Source organism: Gopherus flavomarginatus, chromosome 14, assembly GCF_025201925.1.
Source record: "Gopherus flavomarginatus isolate rGopFla2 chromosome 14, rGopFla2.mat.asm, whole genome shotgun sequence".
In the NCBI taxonomy this organism is placed as follows: Eukaryota; Metazoa; Chordata; order Testudines; family Testudinidae; genus Gopherus; species Gopherus flavomarginatus.
In genome coordinates this window covers 19,654,935-19,671,892 of record NC_066630.1, presented here as the reverse complement: position 1 = coordinate 19,671,892, position 16,958 = coordinate 19,654,935, and the positions used below count along the sequence as shown (strand labels likewise).

Genomic DNA, 16,958 nt, shown 5'->3' with positions numbered 1-16,958 from the left:
ATGAGATTGACTTTAAAATCCATAAGATTTTTTTAAAATAATTACATTATTTATTAAATGTCATAATTTCCTTTTGCCTTTTATTTTCATAGATTACAAACCCACAAGAGATCATTTGATTATCTGATCAGACCTCCTGTATAACACAGGGAATAGAACTCCCCTAAAATAATTGCTAGAGCATATCTTTTAGAAAAACATCCAATCTTAAAAATTTGTCAGTGATGGAGAATCCACCAAAACCCTTCGTAAATTGTTCCAATGTTAATTACCTTCACCATTACAAATTTTAATCTATATAAATTAAGACACTTATTCAAGGCTCGTTGTGCCCCAGCATAATTAATAATATAATAAATATAACAATTAAACCTCAGCAGCACTAAAATCACAGGAGCTTGGCCCTTCATCGTTTTGGTACCATGCCCTCAGCCTTCTCCAGAGTAGTGCTCCAGTCCTAAAAGAAGTACCCGAACCCACTTCAAAGAAGTGCCAGAACAGTGTTGTGGCATGACCTGAGCCCTGCTGCAGAGACCATATCAAACAGGTGTCTTTTATAGTATGGCCAGAAAATTACCAAACTAACTATTGGAAATTCTCTGAACTGAGAGAGCAAGTCCCAGAATCTAGGAGCCCTGCCTGTCTCCCCCCTCTCTTTTATAATGAGAAGGATCCAGCTTGAATATGCCTGGTGACCACAGCTGTGGCAGTATGGCATGGGGAGAGTGGCAAACCTTCAGGTAGGTCCTTTGATGTGATGCAAGGACACATGAATAAGCAATTAGCGAGCACACCCCAAGATAATGGTTGAGAATGGAGGAAAAATTCAAAACACCTAAACCAATAAAGCTGTTCAAAAGTACGACTATGAAACAGAAACCTACACCATAATGGAATTTAAATAACTTGACATATTACAACATTCTAGGGCATGAATCTATTCTGCACTGTACTTAGTGTTAGGAAACTGCAATGTAGGATTGAAAGATTTTATAATTGCCTTTGATGCATGACCAAAATGCAGGTTTGTAGCAGAGGTTTGTAGTGTAACTAAATTATCAAATATTTGTTAGAAAACCAGCAGCAAAAGTTCAGCTCGTATGATATAGGGGCTCTATATATTGAATGAAATGTTAATTTATTATGCTGCAGCTGAGAACTTTTAAAATAGTCTTATTTTCTTGAATATATGGGTTTATCATTATCAGCATGAACACAACTAGCACTCTTCAAGGTTTCTTGCTGAAAAGAAATTGAGCGTGCAAATACTCTTTCATCATAATCACTCTGGCTGTGCAGGGTAATTCATAAAAGAGCCAGAAATATATTGAAATTCAATATTGTTTTAGTCCAAATCAATATTAATAATTGTTTGCATTTTTAAAGTGCAATTTGCAATTGAAAAATGTATAAAGATCAACCAGTAGTTGCTAGCACATCAAATTTTCCTATTAAACTTAAAGGCAGAGTAATTTTACTTAAAAATGTTTTATAAGAAACAGGAGAAGGCATTGATCTGAGAAAATAGCTATCTATTATTTATATGCACAACATTAGAACCTGTTTTAATTATACATGAGCTAAAAGGTCAGTAACTATTTTAGTTTTTAAGGTCTTGATTTTAAAATTGAATAGTTTCATACAATATTTACAATGGGTGCCTGCCAATTTCTTTAGTTCTGGGAGAGTTCATAATGGCTAAGTTCACATACACATTAGCAAAGGTTAATTCTTGAGATTCGGTGGCAGGAGGGGTGTCTCTCAGCATGTATAGCAGAAATTGCATAGTAGTTTACAAATGTGAATCTTTTGATCTGCTACACTGCAAAATACTTAGCTTATAAAATGTATGATGAAACCGTAAAGCTCTGCTGGGTAACCCAAGAAGCGTCAGTGATCAAAAGTAAACATTGTAGGTTTTTTCCTGCCACTAAGGTTTGGGTGGGCAGGCATCATTTTCTAAATGACCAGTGGACCTGCTTTATGTGGACCTTTGTGATAGATCAACATGTATCTTTTTTAAAATGTCAATTTATGCCAATTTCTAGACCCACTGAAGTCAGTGGCAAAATTGAGTGTAACGGGATCAGGATTTGACCCCATTCTCATTGATTGACATAATAAATAATAGAAGAGGAAACAGTTATTTATAATTTATATTATAATAGCACCAGGAAGCCCCTGGCCACTTTCACCAAGGGCTGTACATAACACTGCTAGGGGGAAATGGGTAATAAATGTTATTTTCTTCAAAAAATAATTAAAAATCTTTTTAAAAGAACCCTGAACGTTTTTGATGAACATAGAAATTCTTACAAACATTTCCAATTATTCAAAATGCCATTTTCCATCAGGAGGGAAAAAAAAGTTTTGATGAAATATTTTTGATCAGCTCTGTTGTACAGGCTTATAGCAGAGATATGCCCTGCCCAAAGAGCTTGATGCTACTGATACAACCAAAGCTTCAGATATTTACATTTTATCCATCCAAAAGGGTGTGTAAAAATGAAATCAAACAAAACAAAACATACACTCAAAAACTACATAAGAACTTTAGGAGCATATCTGCTCATTGAAATCCATGGGTTATGAATGGGTGTAAGAAAATATAGCAGAAAACTAAAATACAAAAGAGATAGAAAATGTTTTTCAAGGAAGACCCAAAACCCCAGGCTATGTACAGTTGCACAAAAATGAACCACATCTTCTCCAAACTTTAGGCAAAATGAAGGACATTTAGCATCTCTTCATTTCAACAGGAGCTGAGGGTACTCAGCTACTTGCAGGAGGTGCCTATGTCTGACAGGCTCCGGCAATCACAGTTCCCCATTATGCTTAGCACACTGAAATTAGTGTCCTTCTATTTCACATTTCCTTTTGAATAACATTTACTTGTTTGTTTGATACCCTTAAAGCGTCTTTGAATTTAGACTGTACAGTGAAATCCTGACTCCAGTGGAGTTAATGGGAGTTTTGCCATTGACTTCAGTGGAGCTAGTATTTCACAGCGTATGCTTTTATTTTTATTTATTTATTTATTTTTTAAAGCAGACAAATCTTTGTACAGATTCTCATACAGAACTATAAAAGAGAATCAGGTGATAGAAGGTTCAGTGGTTCAGGTACTAGTCTTGGACTTAAGGGTATTCTCCACTGCAGTTAAACACTTGTTGCTGGCCCATGTCAGGGGACTCAGGCTTGTGGGGATTGGGCTGCAGGGCTATAAAATTGCAGTGTAGGCAATTGAGCTTGGGCGGAGCCCAGGCTCTGGGACCCTCCTCACTCTCCCACATCCCAGACCCTGGACTCCAGACCAAACTCAAATGTCAACACTGCAGTTTTATAGCCCCTCAGCCCGAGCTGACATGAGCCAGCAAAAGATGTTTTATTGCAGTGTAGATATACCCTAAGACACTGGCATTCAGTTGCTCTGTTTGACCAGACTTCCAGTGTGACCTTGTGCCTCAGTTACTCATCTGTAAAATGGAGATAATAGCATTTCATTTTCTCACCAGGGAAAGATAAATGCATTCTAGATTGTGAGGCACTCAGATACTATGGTGATGGTGGTTATATGAGTACCTAAGACAAATTTCATTTAGATTCTATTTATAAGAGAATCAGCACGTTAGTGGCAAAGACCCAGATCCTCAAAGGTATTTAGGCAACTCATTCACATTCATAACCTTGCTTTGTTTGAGCCTGATCCAGAGCCTACTGAATGGGAATTGCATAGAAAGGCTCCCATTGACTCACATGAACTTCAATGGGCCTGAATCAGACCCTGAATGTAACTGTTTGTATTTTAGTAGTGAATGTAGATTTCATTCCTTGCAGTAGCACCTCCCAACCCCCATAATAAATGTCTGGTACAAACTCTTAACCAGCATGAACTGTGTTTCAAGGTCACTCCATGAATTGTATGATTGTTCCCTAGACAAAGGTTATGTTTACCCTATTTTCCCTTTTCTGTCACCATGAGTTCTTTTAGCTGTTGTTCTTATGAATTAATTGTATTCTGCTGTTGTAAAAATACTCAGCTACATGTCAGGTGCTCTGTATTACAGTTGAAAGGGATGTATTTAATACTCACAAATGTAACACAAACGTAACATTAAGAGTAAATATACTATTCTAGTATACAGCAAATGCTTAATTAAAACTTGAAAACAAGAAATATTAAAAAAGTCAAGTTTTCTTTAAAATAATTTCCCCTAGTGTTATTTTTAGTAATTAAGTTCCTTGCTATCTGTTAAGCTCAGTCATCCTACACACACAAGAGAGGGCAAGGCTTTGCAGGAGCAGGCTCATGAATGTTAATTTAATAACGTACATTTAAAAAGCACCACAGAAATAGACACGTAAAGAAGCCCTGGTTCTGGCCAGGGGAGAATTCCTCCAGCACAGGAACTGTAGAAGACAGCCATAAGGTTGCCTTCTCAGGACCCCTTAACAAGTCTTGGAACAGGGGACAATTTGGTGGTAGGGCTAGGGCAGGAGATGTGTGTCAGGGCAGCAGGGTCAGCTCCAGGCATTTTCAGTGCCCCCCACCCCCTTGTCTGGCCAATCAGATCAGTGGAGCAAAAAACAAAATGCAGAGTGGCACTGTGATGTGGCACCCCCAGAAATTGACATCCGGGGCAACTGCCTTGCTTGTCCTGCCCTTAAAACTTGCCCTGCAGGGCAAAGCTGCAGCATGCAGGACTGTGGAATTCTGCACAACACTGCTACATAGGGCACCCTCAGGAGGCTGCTATAATCAACAGCCTTCAGCGCAGGTCCAGATTATGCCAGGGCCCTCTTCCCGCCCCCAGAGCAGCCAGGATGCGGAGAGCACAAAAATGACTTTAAGCCACCATAGTCCCCCCTTTCCCCGGGCTGTGCCTTCTAGGGGTGTATCATAGACTCTCACTTTTTGTGTTAAGTGCAGACAAGCCAATCTGAAAATGTCATATTGTAAAGTTCAGCCATTTTGATTTGTCTGAGTGAGAATGTCCCTGCCTTTGGAAAAGTATATGGTCCTTCACAACTTGAGAAGGGCAGACAAGACTTTGCTCAAATTTAAAGATGTTCAATTCTAAGGGCTGGTCTACACTACGGGGGAAAATTGATCTCAGATACGCAACTTCAGCTATGTGAATAACGTAGCTGAAGTCGAAGTATCTAAGATCGAATTACTCACCGTCCTCACGGCGTGGGATCGATGTCCATGGCTCCCCATGTCGACTCCGCAACTCCGTTCGGATTGGTGGAGTTCCGGAATCGATATAAGCATGTTCGGGGATCAATATATTGCATCTAGATGAGACGCGATATATCGATCCCCGAGCAATCGATTGCTACCCGCCAATACGGCGGGTAGTGAAGACGTAGCCTAAGCCAAGAGCTGGGATGGAACATTTGCGCTGAGAAGAATCCTGTTTAAGATATTGATGTACATGTCAAAAGAGAGGGTTATAATGAAGCTCCAATTTTGTTACCGTAACGTTAGCACTTGCTGCAGTTAAAGCTCTTATTAGCCCTGGCAAATGTCCCACAATGTCTCAGTCAATTCCTTGATACAGGTGGAGGAAAAACTCCTTTTACCCTTGAGTCTCTTTCCCCTCACCAGCAAGACTCGGTCACATCATTAACTCCTTTGACAAAATAGGGATCTATCTTCCAGAACAGTACCAGACACATCTGCATAAGTGTTTCTAGACTACCTGTAGCTCAGCAGATATAGGAAGTCAGGAAGAGCTGCAGTTACATAACAGTGTCTAATGTTGATTTGACATCAGTTTTTACTCTGTATCGGTGTAACAAAGGGAACTTTTCAGGTGATGTGTAATGGTCTCTCCAGTATTATCAACACAAAAGCAAGTATGCTGACAGATGGTTGCATTATTTTGTATGTGTTTTTATTATTAAATCTGACAAAACATGCTTGAAAAGAATTTAATAACAACAAATCAAGTGGTAAAATTCTCCCACTTTACCAATATTTTAAAACAGGTTTCAGAGAGAAAGATCCCAGGTAATTCAAGAACTGCATTGCTCATTCTGGGCCCAGGCTACTGTTCCAACCAACCTCTTCTCAGTACAGGAACAATTGGATGCCATCCTGGTTCCATTACTGACTAGAGCAAAATATCAATGTCTGTAACTGTGTGGGTATAATGTCCATGATAGCATTTCTATGTTGGGAGGGTGCCACTGAACTTCCCAGCATCTGATTTGGGCTGTTTCAGTATCCCCATTGGCTGGGTGAGTTTTAGCACTCCAGATAAATCAAACTCCTCTTCCAGATTGAACAGAGAACAAAACAGAGAAAGAAAATTTAAAAAAAAAAACAACCCACAGATTCTTGGGGCTACAAGCGGGTCATCAGGAGACCTTCTGCCCTTTCCCCAGGGGTTAATTTCCTTTCAGTCACAATGCCCAAATGGTTCTTTGTATACAGCCTTTCAAGACTTCCTCTGAAGCTTCTTTGGCAAGTTATTCCTTAACACCTTTCCCTTGAGAAGCGTAGGTGCGCTGATTTTGCCTGATGTCCCTCTTGGTAGAGAGACCCATGGCAGATTCCACCCTTCTCTCTGATCATTCCTAGACTGAGGAAATCAAGCTATTTTCTTTATCCAGTATACTTTGTTAGCTACCTACAGTTCCCAGAGTTGCTGGACTACAAGTCTCAGAGTCTCTTTGTGTTTGGCAGAGATCATCTCACAGGAGAGGGCAGAACCCTCTTAGGTTATGTCTACACTGCAGCTGGGAGGTAAGATTCCCAGTGTAGAGAGACAGACTCACAGTAGCCCAGCTCCAGCTAGTGCACTAAAAATAGCATTGTGGACACTGTGGCATAGGTGACAGCTCAGGTAAGCTGCACAAGTCCGAGTCCATCCAACCTCCTGGGTCCGAGTAAAGGTAGCTGGCTTGAACCGCTAGCTGTGCTGCAGCATCCAGACTGCTATTTTTAGTGTGCTAAAACACAGCGTCTGTCTGTACTGGGAATCATACCTCCAAGGTTCAGTGTAGACATAATCTTACAGGGCCAGCTCCCTCCTGTAACTGGAGAATAGGGAATATAGTTCAGGCCCAGGACCACAGATGGGCTTGTCTGTACATACGTTTCAATTGCACTGCTCTGCTCTTAGCACTATAAGAGTTCTCCAGAGTTTAGAAACTCTCTGGTTTCTGAATGACCAGTGAGGAGGTGATGAATGAAAATTAAGATTATATCTATACAGCTCACGTCAGCAAGTCTCTCAGCCCAGCTCAACAGACTTCAGCTAGTGGGGCTCGCACTAGTACTCTAAAAATCGCTGTGCAGGCAGAGCTTTGAAGTTGTGGCTCCGGCTGGGAGGCTCAGAGACCCCCTCCCTAGGCTTCAGAGCCTCAGCAACAGCCCAAGCTGCAACTTCAAAGTGCTGTCTACACAGCGATTTTCAGAGTGCTAGCTACGTGAGCTCCCAACTGGGGCTGAGAGGCTCCTTGCCTCTGACTGTGTAGACATACCCTAAGAGGACATGCTGCTTCCAGTGCTCTTATAGTTAGAGTGGCTCAAATTTTTTCAACCAAAATCTTCTCTCCATCAGAAAATGTGGTAAGGAACAGGAAAAGGTCGATGTATACTTTTTTCTCTCATTTTTTATGAGAAAATTAAAAACAGTTTCCTATGAATGGAAATTATTAAATGAAAAAGTCATTTCAATTTAATTTTTTGAAACGGAACCTTTCCGTTTTTCGTTTTCAGATTTGTCCGCCCCTCTTTCATTTCCCTTTTTGACTTCCACCTCTGTCCCTCTTCCTTTCCCCCACTGGATCCACTTTTCACACCTTTTTCTTTTTTTTACACTGTTGTCCAAACATTAAAAAATTGAGAGACAGCAAGAAAGAGAAAGTGTGTGTGTGTGTAGAAATCCAGAAAAATCCAAAAATAAAAAAAATCACCAGTAATTTTCAGCCTCGAAAAACAACCAAAATTACATTGTAGGTCAAAACCAAAATTTTTCATTTTATTTTATGACACTTCAGAACAAAATGAAAATATTTGTTTGAATTTGTTTTGAATCTCCTGTGGGAAACAAATATTTTAACTGAAAAAATGTTAACAGGAATTTAGCAAGAACAAATTTTCCAACCAGCTCTACTTATATTATAATTGTCTTTTGAATTAGCTGCTTCATTTTGACTGCCCATATCAAGGGAAATAACTTATCCCTAAGAAATATTTCTAGAGGAAGTGAGCAAGTACCTTGACAAAACAGATGGAGATCATTCCTATTAGGAAGGAAGTATTTGAAATGTTTCAGTAAGAAACAAATTAGTCATCGTGGCTAGAAAGATTAAAAGGACTAATATTAAGATAAAATAGCCAGATGTACACTGTTATGAAAGTTGCTTGGGTTAATAAAGAAAGCGACTCAGCTGCCACACAACACAATGCTCCCATTTCAAGTTATGAAGGCTGTTTTCTTTTTTTCCTGAAGTTACCATAGTAGCATCACAATGAACGAGAGCATGGATGAGCCAGAGATGGTTTTTCCTTTGCTTTCGCAAAAGCTCTGTTGTTGTGTTTTGTTTTCTCAAGTGCAGAATTAAAATCACCTCTGGTTTTGATGGGGGTTGGACTCACAGCCTACAGGAACATGGAGTATTTTACAGTTCCGATTTTTCACCTGTTTCTTTGTGACTCACAAACAGAATTGTTATTCGCTACTTTAAAATAATGTTTGCTTCTAGAACAAAGGGATACAATTTAAAAAATGCAAACCCCAGCTTAAGGAGCAAAATTATATAAGGGCACGCAGCAAACCAGCACCATTGTAACAAAACAAACCATACACAAAATCCCTCAACTCTCACCCCCAGTGTTGCAAAATCACTATTGTAAATACACAGACAAAATCTAGTGATGTCAGGAGGTTTGGAATTTGATTTTGATATTTATCCATCAGTTAAGAGCAAATTATTTGAATCCACATGTATGAAGGACCTCAGCAGCCTTGTGCCCCTGCTTCATTCTCCCCTTCCCTCGTCTCCACAGCCCCTACAAAAATCCCATTCCTCCATCTCTGTGTACACAGCACTGACATCTTGGAGGGGAGGCATATTGGCCTCCTAAACCTTGGATATCTACGCGGGGAAGGGAACAGGTCCAGCTTCCTCCATCCCAAGCATACTTGCTGGGGGAATTTTGAGTTGGAGCTTTCAGATTTCTGCAGGGGAGGCCTGAAGCACATTTACAGGAGGTGGTGAAAGGGGTTGTCTTTTCCATGGCAAGAGAAGTGATTAGCAACATCCAAATAACCAAGGCCAGATAAGTGAGCCAGGGAGTAGTTTTGGAAGTGACTTGATGTAAGTCTAAGATGCCACCAACAAGTGATCAAAGTGGGCACTGATTTACAATAAGGTCCATAGTTCGCAACTGATGTCCAGAGTCACAAGTTGTCTTTCATCTTCCAGAGACATAAGAGACAACAGCACCTACCTTGTAATATTCTGAAATGGTTCAGTGCTGACCATTGTTTCGGGGCAGGTTAAAGCCTGGATCTTCTTTTGTGTGGTTGGTAATCAGGTGAAGGGGGTATCTCAGTGAAATACAATTCTGTGTTTGAGCTGGAATCATGGCCCTGAGAATCCACAAAAAACACTCCTGAAAACTTGATCTTTGTTTAAACGTCCAACTGGGCAGAGTGGGCAATGGCTTCCCAATTTGTAATTGTCTCTTTCTGACTGGTCACTGACTTACCATTGTGAGCTTGGGAAATTTCAGAGCATTTCGACTAGCTTTTAGAACTGAGCCTTATCACATTCAGGACACGCTTCTGCAATACTGTAAGTGGGACAATGTCCTTTAAATTATGCTGCCAAACCCAGTATGGGAGAGAGGCTTTGCTTGAACCAAGTAGTCTAAGCGTCTGAATTAGAGTATTTGCATCATTGCTATTCTGGTGCTGAAGGAAGACAGAAGGCTGAAAAAAATCACTATTTACGCTGTCATTATATGGCTCCGGTGAGATGTTAATTTGAAACAAAGTAAAGAAGGCTTTTTTCATTTCAAATTTAAAATGCTTTAGAGATTTTTTTGGGGGGGGAGGGGGCTACAAATGTTCTTTGAGAAACTGTGTGTTAACTTGTTAATGACATTGTGTAGTTTTGAGATTAGTAACACATGGCTCCTGCAGTAATTTGCACCCTGAAACTTAGAGAAGAAATTTTTTCTGACTTTGAAAAGGATTATTTGGGTTGTTTACTGAGTGCTGTGCCTTTTTTAGCTTTAATAATATACAAAGGCAGAAATCAGAAATGCCTGCTTCTTGTTGCAATATGTGATGGGAATTGGATAGGCGGGTTTTGTGTGCTTCAAGTGTTGACACCTTGCTCTTCAGTTCCAATCCTGTATAACAATTTTGTCACCTGATATAGTTATGTCAGACCTGAGCAGTGAGTTCAAACTTGGATGAATACACCTATTATAATATCTAGGGACAGCTCTAAAACTGATGGGAAGAGGCTGCTCAGGTGTAACAGAATTTGACCCTGATCTTTGACAAACTCAGGGTTTCCACAAGAATAGGAGAAATCCAAATAACTGCCTTCTAGCACAGTTATGATTTTTATTGCTGTTGTGTGGATTTGCCCTAATGCATGTTAAAAGAAGCCCCTGTAAAGCACAGAATTTTCATAATGGCAGAAACACCCATTTTGCATAATTGGAATGTTTGGCTTTTAAGAGACTGAGAAAGTCAAGATGCGTAACGGCATAAATAACTGGAGAACAGAGCCAGTAAAAGTCAATAGGTTCTGCACTATTTAAAATAACATTGAAGACATCTTATGGGTGGCACATAATATATGTGGTCAGGTCAGCAATTTCACTGAGACCTAGCAGCACCTCTAGCTGCACAGAGAAATGGGTACCAGATCATCAACTACAGTCACGAATTCCAGTTCATTGGAACCTCAATTTGTACCTGCTCAAGTGACTCTTGGCAAAGCTGAGAGAGTAAAAGAAGGATGAATAAAATCATAAAATAGGCAAGACAGGTAAGCTCGCTCTCTCTTTCTCTCCTCGAATTCCAACTGCTAGGTTGGTTATAATGGCCAACAGAGCTGACCAGGCGAATTAGAATGTCTGTACCTAAGCCATATTGTGATGAGAGACTAAATCAAAAATACTTTGTTAAAAAATAAGTGCCCTGTAGTGTTCTATGGCAGGTGTAACGATCCTCAACACTGGAATTTTAGAGTGATGGGAGAGGTGTAACCCCCATTCATTACAGTGAGCAGTGACTTCTTGGTACAACCTGGATAGACCACTTATGACTTCCATAGGTTTCCAGAGTCAGTGCAAGCCCCAATTTCAAGGCCCATTATGTACTTTCCCTGTCATACAGCTGATAAGAAAACCATTTTCCCCACAAGAAATGTTGAATGAAAAATCTTGAATTGAAAATTTTCAGGCAAAAAAATTTAGTTTTCCAGGGAGAAATTTCAAACTGAAAATGTTCATTTCCTTTTCACTTAACACAACAGGTTGTTTATTTTCTGTTTGTTTTTTGATTTTGTGGTTTCAAAAAACAATGAAACAACATTTTAAGTCAAAATAAAACCTCTTTTGTTTTGAAGTGTCAACTGGAAACAATTTTTTTTCTCTGAGAAATTTTGAAATAAAAGTTTTCATCAGAATATGTAGTAAATGCATGGGCAAGAAGAGAAGGGTGTGTGGCAAGTTACTACCCAAAGATGCACTCTTGGTGTGTGGAAAGGCACTCACCAAGGGGACTAATGGTTTTCCCCTTTCTCTCCATGCTACAGAAGGTAAAGAACTTCGGCCTTAATGATTGGGTTTAATTTTTGTTTCTTAACCTCAAAGGAAAAGGTGACAGCGAGCAAATGAGAGATTTGTAATCTCTTCCCGTCTGATTCAATATCTGTGTTTGAAATCCAGCCTTAGCAGAGAATACATATAGTGGAGAGAGATAATGTTTGTACATCCCTCTTCTTAGATGAGTGTCATGGCAAGTCTAATAGACACTGCAGGTCAGGTGTAAAGCAGAGAGTGGATACCTGGAAGATGGGAGGACTTGGTGCCCTGGAAGCAGTCTGAGATAAAGGAGTCTGGCTTAACCTCAGGTATCAAAGGCAGAATTCCCTCTCCCTCTCCAAGCTGGTGTGCCTAGTAATGATGATACTCTAGTAGTAATAGCAGTTTCTTTCTCTTCCTCACATTCCCTTATTAATTCACCATGCCTATCCTAGTCTTTAACCAGGATACAGAACTGAAATAAAATGATTTTAATAAAACATGCAACTTGGGTGCCACTCAGGCCCACACCACCTGCACAGCATTCAAGAGGAGACACAGACGTCCTACAATAACTTCCCAACCCCAAACATCATCTTCCAACTCGGCTGCCCACCTCCTTAGTATGTTTCCACTGTTTTGTTTTCATTTCCTGATTTCGTTATAGATGTCACACATTATAAAAATACATCTCTGGACTAGCACTGGGGATCAATTTGACTAGGTGAGTGTCCTCAGCTACTACTTTAAAATGTTCCTAGCGTGCAGCTTTAAATTGGGGAGTGTGATATTCAATAATAGGTACCCACACTTCTGCACGCAGGAAAGATAAGAGGAGCAAGAACAAACAGGACAAAGATACACGTGCTCATGCAATAGAATATGGTGTATCTTGTAGAGTAAACATCAGTCCCAGCCCGGGAAAGATGCAGATACTTACATGCTATTGCAGCTGTTTGAATAAAGCTGTGAGGCTTTGACTCCTCTATGTTTGGAGCCTGCTGTCAACCAGAGGATTTGGTTCAAGCTACAGCAGCTCACGTGGCATGAAGAATGAAGTTTATGTTGTGCATGTGAACTAGACATTTACATTGCTTTCTGTGTGATTTGTAATTGTCTAATTTAGTAATCAGTAAGTGTTTGTAAACAATTTGAGCATTTCCTTGACTTGCTGATATATGCGCTAATATCAACCAGATATCAACACTAGTCTATTTCTTCACTTGGGGCTGGACAGGCATCCTGCAATCCAGCCTGAGCAAGGGCCAGTGCGTTGCTGCACTGTCCAAGGAGCACAGCAAAGCCTTAGAGTCACAGTCTGATTTTGAGTCACCTTTCCTCTTTAGGGGAAGTAAGCTGCAGCAGCCGTTTCCCTAGAACAGTTTACTTCACATTCCACTCTGGCTCAGCTGGGCCGACCAAACCAGTAAGGGGGTGGAGAGGAGCCATGGCTGTGCCCACTCCCTACCCCACCAATCTGCACAAGAGATGGGGTAGTAGCCTTTGGCAGCTACTGTTCCCCAGTACTCAGGGTCTGACAATTGGAGTAGCCCACACAAGGGAGTAAAGAATGTTCCTTAGGCCCCCGCTTTCTCTGTGAGTGATGGAGCCCTTGGAAAACAATTGTTTGTATTGCTGGTTAAGTCATGTCACTTCAGGTATATTTTCCAAAACGTTACGTCAGTGATACTGGATGTGCCCAAACATGGCCACAAGGAAAGTTCCTTCCACCTTTAGTTAGAGGCTGGCTTATGTTATGCTATGACTGTCTGTAGCAGGGTTTCCTCCATCTCCCTGTGAAGCAACTAATACTGATCACTGTCAGTGACAAGACACTGCTCTAGATGGACCACTGGTCAGAATGGCAGTTCCTAGGCTTCTACCTGAAGAATTAGATCACAGGCAGAAGCCTAGTTCGCACAGGTACCAACTTCATTCTTCATGAAGTGTCAGATTTCTTGGTGGATAAACAAGAGGGCTGGGGGGGGAAAGCAATAATCCTGAATCAGTGAGCAAACCCATGTTATCAGGCATGTGAATGTAGGTTGGCTTATGCCTTTCTGCCAAAGAATTTAAAGCAAAAGAAACATTTGTCTTTTCACAGCAGTTTTCAACAAACTGTCTCTTTTTGTATTTCTTGGATTGACACACTATTGTAATGTCAGCTCATTCACAGTAATATGTTCAGTCCGTAAGATTCCAGAAGATGGTTGCTGAAAAGCACAACTCCAATTCAGTGGCACTCCTTCCAGGCACTTTCAGTAAAATGTTCATTTCAATTTTCATTTAAAATGAAAACTGCTGTCTGTCAAAAGACACTGAGGCCCTCCCTCTGTGACCTAACACTTTGTGTGACACACTGCAGGTAACTAATTTTCAGCAGCATCTCACTCTTCAGTTATACTAAACTAGTTCATCTCCAGTAAAACAGCTAATGCAATATGGCTTTCCCATCATGTTACTTTGCAGTGTCATTTCTGCCATTCTAATTTGCTTTCAATTCATCTGGGAGCATGAAGGAATTAAGTTTACTTGTATCTTTGTAAATAAAGGGTTTGATGTCTGAAAATTCTGCTAAAATATTCATGCAATCATAGTTCATGTTTTTACCTCCAACCACAACACACCTTTCTTTAAATGTTTGTTTTTTAATGATACAATAACACCTTTCCCCTAATATAATACTAATACTTACCTTCCTCACAGGTGTTATGGCAATTAATGAATGTCAGGAAGGCTAATTATCATCATATGCACATACTCCTACTGCTTTCAAGGACAGACTGCTCAGATACCACGGTGAGGGGCTGTGACAGATTTATGTTACCAATCTGCCTGGGGCTTCAGGTGATCAGGCTGAAGCCGCAGGATCTTTAGGGGAGGAGATGAAGGAGCACACTAAGTGACTAAGTTTAAAGCTTTATTAACCAAATAACAGCAGTGAGTGCTGGGCGCGCCCCACGTCACTCAGAGGGAGGAAGAAAGTGTTAGTGCCCAAGCCCTAACCCACTTTTATACGTACACAGGCACAATGGGTGTAATGTAAGAAGAAGAGGGCGGGAAGGGTAGCCAAGAGTTTTGCCTTGTGCACAGGTCATCTAGGGTTTGCTGTAAATCTTCAACTTGCTTCAGTTCTCGGGAGGTTTTTAAGCCCTGGGTTCTTCCAGGGATGTTTTCGTCCAGGGACCCTCGTCGCTCGTGCTCTCAGTACCAGTCTGAACTGGCCTTCCACTGCTCCCTTAATTTTTCCAAAACACTCTGGTTTCAGGGTCACGAGACTGTTGTTTTTTAACTCACTGACCTTTGCAATCTTACTAGTTTTGCAACACCTTCAGTTCTGTCTGGCTTAGTTCTCCTTTCTCACGGCTGGCCAGGGTTGACATACAGGCTTCTGGCTGTTTGGCAGCAGACAGCTTGTTTGTGTGCGCTGGCCTTGGGCTGCAGTTTCGTTCCTTATCTTTGGGCCTAACTGGATCATTGAGTTAACCCATTTCTTTCTCCCTTCCTCTCCCTTTGGCCTCTTCTAACCTGCAAAGGAAACTTCCACTCCACTCTCACACCTTCAACCCTTCCCAAGATACTTTCCAATGCATAGGCATTAGCAATATACAGTGCTGGTGCTGACCTTCCCATGCAGGGAGGGGAGGCATTTTATTGTGACAGGGCAACCATATACAAACTTGATTGGGAGAAAGGGGTTTAGCCATCAGAAAAAGTGTAGTGAGAGTATAAATTACATATATTTCACTGCATTTTTGCAAGTTCTGAGTGAGCCACTTTCTTAGATAGAATTCCTGTGTTGTCTAGAAAGTTATGGTCAGCTTGGCAATGGAAGTTAGAATGGCAAACTTCACGCAGCCTTATCCACTGCAGCTGCAATAATACTGTATAGTCCCAATACTGATTTTAACTTATTGACCAGTTTACAAATGACAGATGATTAGAGTCTTTTAATAATCTCTCCTTGGTGTTTTTCCAACAAGTATATTTCATTTGTGTGTATAACTGGTTTTAGAGTTTGTGCTTCCGCAACTGAAGCACTGGATTTAGAAAGGCTTGGGGAATGCATGTCGAGCATAGAACGATAGAATCGTAGGACTGGAAGGGACCTCGAGAGGTCTTCCCATCCAGTCCCCTGCACTCAAGGCAGGATTAAGTATTAACTAGACCATTCCAGACAGGTGTTTGTCTAACCTGCTCTTAAAAATCCCCAATGATGGAGATTACACAACCTCCCTAGGCAATTTATTTCGGTGCTTGACCACCCTGACAGGAAGTTTTTTCTAATGTCCAACCTAAACTGTCTTTACTGCAATTTAAGACCATTGCTTCTTGTCCTATCCTCAGAGGTGAAGAACAATTTTTCTCCCTTGTTCTTGTAACAACTTTTTGTGGACTTGAAAACCGTTATCATGTCCCCCCTCAGTCCTCTCTTCTCCAGACTAAACAAACTCAATTGTTTCAATCTTCCCTCATAGGTCATGTTTGCACTGTTGACTCATATTTAGCTTGTGATCCACTATGACCCCCAGGTCCTTTTCTGCAGTACTCCTTCCTAAGCAGTCATTTCCCATTCTGTACATGTGCAACTGATTGTTCCTTCCTAAATTGAGTACTTTGCATTTGTCCTTACTGAATTTCATCATATTTACTTCAGACCATTTCTCCACTTTATCCAGGTCATTTTGAATTTTAATCCTATCCTCCAAAACACTTTCAACCCCACCCAGCTTGGTATCGCCCACAATCTTTATAAGTGTACTCTCTATGCCATTATCTAAATCACTGAAGATATTGAGTAGAACCACACACAGAACTGATCCCTGTAGGACCTGACTTGATATGCCCTGCCAGCTTGACTGTGAACCACTGATAACTACTCTCTGGGAACGATTTTCCAACCAGTTATGCACCCACCCAATAGTAACTCCATCTAGGTTGTATTTCTCTAGTTTATGAGACGGTCATATGAGACAGTATTGAAAGCCTTAATAAAAGTCAAGATATACACTCTATCACTTCCTCCCTATCCACAAGGCTTGTTACCTGTCAAAGAAACCTATCAGGTTGGTTTGACACAATTTGTTTTTGACAAATCCATGCTGACTGTTACTTATCACTTTATTATCTTCTCGATGTTTGCAAATTGATTGCTTAATTAACTGCTGTA

The 16,958-nt window shown here is 40.7% G+C and overlaps 1 protein-coding gene across 3 annotated transcripts in view; it reads left to right on the top strand.

Annotated features, from left to right (window-relative positions):
• CHST8 (carbohydrate sulfotransferase 8) overlaps nucleotides 1-16,958 on the top strand; it is a 270,097-nt gene that overhangs the window by 40,153 nt on the left and 212,986 nt on the right. For 2 of the 3 annotated variants that reach the window (XM_050922839.1, XM_050922837.1), the window contains exons 2-3: nucleotides 12,456-12,512; nucleotides 14,495-14,587. The exons of the other annotated variant lie outside the window; for it this stretch is intronic. The gene's annotated coding sequence lies outside the window, so the exon portion shown is untranslated. The remainder of the gene's footprint in view (nucleotides 1-12,455; nucleotides 12,513-14,494; nucleotides 14,588-16,958) is intronic. 3 annotated transcript variants of the gene reach the window in all.